This window comes from Pinus tabuliformis, chromosome Q (genome assembly GCF_031772625.1).
Source record: "Pinus tabuliformis cultivar Carrire ecotype Pingquan chromosome Q, CPIR1, whole genome shotgun sequence".
NCBI lineage: Eukaryota > Viridiplantae > Streptophyta > Pinopsida > Pinales > Pinaceae > Pinus > Pinus tabuliformis.
Genome location: NC_142296.1, coordinates 700,350,188 through 700,354,743, shown reverse-complemented (window position 1 = coordinate 700,354,743; position 4,556 = coordinate 700,350,188). Strand labels below are relative to the sequence as shown.

General features: G+C 34.7%; 1 pseudogene across 1 annotated transcript; it reads left to right on the top strand.

The window, feature by feature from the left end:
* Positions 1-334: 334 nt before the first annotated feature.
* Positions 335-2,368, top strand: LOC149221472 (alpha carbonic anhydrase 7-like; annotated as a pseudogene). Its single transcript, XR_016248853.1, has 7 exons — positions 335-558; positions 661-876; positions 963-1,069; positions 1,162-1,264; positions 1,358-1,525; positions 1,625-1,678; positions 1,924-2,368. The product of XR_016248853.1 is annotated as an alpha carbonic anhydrase 7-like (transcript).
* The last annotated feature ends 2,188 nt before the right edge of the window (positions 2,369-4,556 follow it).

The following is a 4,556-nucleotide window of genomic DNA, read 5'->3' as shown; positions in this document are numbered from 1 at the left end:
AATGCGTTAGAAGATAAATCAAATTTAAACCCTCAACAAGAGCCACACACTTATCAAAAAAATATTTTCCCATGGTAAACGTCCACTTCAACATAGCCCACATGGCCCGATACACTAATTCACATGCCATTTCTTGATTCCAATCACCTCTAATTGCCAAACACAATCCACTTCCTTTCCACTTCCAGGGTACAGTTGATATGGACTTGAAGCTCTACCAATGCTCTATTTCCTTCACCAACGTGTATTTCGTGAATAATAAGACAACGGAGTCACAGATGAAAGTTGCAGGAAATTTTATCATTTCTTTTGTTTTCACAGATGAAAGAGGCAATAAATAGGGGGCGAGGCAATTGAGAAACCCATCTCGGTACTAGTACGCACCTCACTTTCTGAGTTTTTGTTATTTCATTTTCTATATTGCCTCTCTTCCCCAGACCTACTACTATCCCACTCGTTCTTTCTTTCGCTTCCCAACTATGGCGCCACCTGTAATATCAGCGTTCATTACATTTGCCCTGATCCTCTTCATCGCCGGGGTTCGAACTCAGGAAGTTGGTAATTCATCTAGTGCCCTTTATAACTATGTTTTCTAAAATCTTCATATTGAAATTTGCAGAGACTAATCTGAAACTCCATTTTGCTGATGTGAACGAACAGAGGACGAGAAGGAGTTCGAGTACAAAGAGGGTCCCAAGGGGCCTGAGAACTGGTGGAAGCTCAACGACGAATGGTGGGCCTGCGGGAACGGGACGGAAGCAGTCTCCCATCGATGTGGTGAAGAGCAACGCCATATTATCTCCGGACCTCGGCACGCTCCACAGAAACTATTACCCTGAAAATGCAATCCTTGTGAACAGGGGTCACGACATCATGGTCAGTAATGCAACCTTTTTTTTAAATCTTTGCAGAAAGGTTTCGGGTTCGATTCCCTCTTACTCCTGTGGCTGTGTTTGCATCAGGTGAACTGGGCTGAAGGCGCCGGTAGTCTTGAGATACAAGGGAAAAGTTTCACACTGAATCAATGCCATTGGCACCACCCGGCGGAGCACACCATAAATGGAGAGCAGTACAATTTCAAAACCCTCTTTTCCATCTTTGCTACACTAAATTATACTCTGCTATTTAGGCGTTGCTCACAGTTTTGCATTGAAATTACAGGCATCCACTAGAAATCCATCTGGTGCACCAAGCGGAGGACAGCGAAATTGCCGTGATTGGAATCATTTACAGGGATGGCCCGTCTGACCCTTTCCTGTCGCAGGTATATTTGTGAAATCTCATTTCACTCTCTATATATATATATAATTATGAAGCGATTATATTGTGCTCACTATGTTGGGGGTATAACGAACAGTTAATGGATGCGATCCACGCCATTGCGCATATGGAACCGCCAATGGAACCCCTGGGTCCGGTGAATCCGAATGACATAAAATTCGATGGCAGTAGATATTACAGGTACATGGGATCTCTCACCACCCCTGCTTGCACGGAGGGAGTCATTTGGACCGTGATTGACGAGGTATTTCTATGATCCCTTTCTCGTTATCGCGGAAACACAAATGTGCGTCCATGGGTATCGACCCTGTGACCTGAGACTTTTTGACTAATCTATGTGCAGATAAAAACAGTGTCGGAAGACCAAGTGAGGGCCCTGCAAGCAGCTGTCCATGATGTAAGTACTGGGTACTAGCTTCTGGTTAATTTATGGCGAAAAACAAAACTGTATAAATAGTTTGCGTTATCACTCAAGCTCAGATTTATTAATGTTTAACAGATTTATTATTTCATATATTTATTGTTTTAGAATAGTAAGTTTAAAGTTATTTATTTATATTATTTTAGATAAATATATTATGATGTTTTATATATATTCTATAAATTTAAGTGAATTAATATTCAATTTATTGTATTTTGCAGGGTTATGATCAAAATGCTAGACCTATCCAATCCTTAAATGGAAGAGTGGTTGGCATTTACAGTGAAGAATGGACTTCTGCTTGAAGTGGAAAAAAGCTGTACCTTTATAGCAATAATGTTGTGCTTATATAGCATAACTATTTTTAATTAAGAAAGCATGACAAAGTATAGTTAATATATAGTACATGTAATAGTTTTATTAAATAAGGTAGATTTGGTATTTGGCAGGTTGTTATGATTATCATTTCATTTTACTTATAAATAAAGATGAAGTTTTAAGAGAAGTCCTTTTTATGACGTGTGAAAGAGTATTATATTTGAAACTTGGGTTATTGAGTGGTCACTCATCTTTAAACGCCCAGTAAGTGTATTATCTTTATAGGTGAAGTGTATTTTATATGAAAATAGCATTGCATGGTGTTTTACTATAAATATTTTTATATAATCTAGTAAACCTAAATTATTTTGTAAATAGCAACATTTTAAATTCTAAAATACTTAACCATTAGTAACATTTTAAATTCTAAAATACTTAACAATTAGTATGAGAGTTATTTTATTTTATTTTATTTCGTAAGAGAATAATTTAATTTAATTTTTATTTTGCAAGTTATTAAAGGAAAAAAAAAAATGGCAATATTCAACCCAATGTTTGAAAAAATGAATTGAAAATATGAGTTTCTCTTAAAGAAAAGTACCTATGTTAAAAATAATAACATTAAAGTTCAAGTTTAAAAGTGATGATATCATTGATTTATAGTCATCGATTTTATGGTTTTCAATGATAGTCATGTTGTGCATCTATCTTTTGGTAGAGTGCCAAGATTTACATAGTGCCATGGAATTTCATAATTGTAGTTATAATCAAAGATTCAATCAATATTAAATGAGATTTTTGTTATTTCAAATTTAAAATAATTTATATTTTTTACATGGATAATTAGTTTTTATTAGTGAGGACTATTTAGTGTTACATGTAGATTATGTGGAAGATACAAATTCTTTTTGCACATTTTCTCAAGCTGGCTATGGATTATCAAAATTATATCAAATAATGATTATTTAAAGTAGAAGAATTTCAACCCCCTAAAAGAGTTTATATAGTACAATTCAATACAGAGCACCAAATACACAAAATGCATGAAGCTTATGAATCACTCCAAACAATGCAAATTTGGAGTGGGGTTGAAGATGGTTTATGAAGGAGCTCCTTAGAACACTTCAACATGAAAACTAACCACTATACACGTGACCTTAATTCCCTAGGCTTACTTCAACATTATGCTCAACATGTATTCATGGGACTTTGATTTATGGTGGTACTTCATAATAAACATTGAGGACAATTGAAGGTGTGATTTAGGGGTGTGATGGGGCATTGAAGGGCACACTAGATTAATAATAGTGAATATCATTCAATGTAAGATGGACTAAGTATACTTTGCTTATTATTAATACATAAGGCCCAACATGGTAATTGATATTGAATAATGTAATAAGACCTTATTAAAAATAGTCCACTAAGTAATTTTTTGAGACCTTTCCAATGGTATATCATACATGCTCAAACTCTTCCTAAATGAGAAGTGATTTTTTAAAGTTCATGATTGGAAAAAAGGCCTAATCAGGGGGTCGAGACCCACAAACCCCGAATTCATTGAACCTCATGCAAGTTTCTGAGCGGATCAAGGTTCTTTGGTAGAAAAGCAACAAACAATGCTCCAACATGCACAATGTTTATTTTGTTAAATTTCATGAAACTTTGTGTATATCTAATGGATCGCATGGCCATACGAGGAATGAGTGGCAAATAGTATTTCAACATGCATGATTGTTAATTAAGGGAGTGCCTTACCACATAGGTCTAGTCGAGCCAATCAAATTTCGACACATCAATAGGGTGACATGGCAGTGTCACAAGGATAACAAGTCTTTATGGAGCTATTCTTCGACCTACCACTCTTCAAGTTCTTACAAAGTATTTATTTTTGTCTAGGGTTCTTTGGCCGTGAGGCCAAGACTCTTTCTTAGGTTTCTTACAGTCAGTAGGGTTTGAATGACTTGAGTTCCTTTAACTTGTTATTTCAAGCCTCCCTCTCGATAGGTTGTTTAAAAAAAATTTGAATAGTTTTTAACTATAGTTATTTATACATTGTATTATTAAGTGAGTATGGTTAGTCGACCGAATGAATTTTCTTTTCAAGAAACCTTGAAGCATGTCTCAACTTTTGAATTGGGGATTCTCTTATTATCGAAACCCTGACACTTATTATAAAATGTCTCTTTAGACTTTAATTTTGGTCCTATTTAAGGACTATCAACACACAATATTTCCTCCATGGTGCGATGATGACATCACTGTTTATTCCCTTATGTCTATATAAATTATTACATAAGCATTTAATTTCTTAGAGGAATTTTCTTTCTACATTTAATATTTCATTTTGCATGCTGAGGTCGTTGTATATATTTTGTAAATTAAAGAAAAACACTTTTGCATTTATTCTTATAGTTATTTCAATCTTATGCATAACAACATACCTATTTTTTTCATTTTTAAGCATATCAACCTACTTTTAAAGCTTTCTTGCTAGTAATAGAGATAACTAATGTGTATCAATTTATTTATTTTC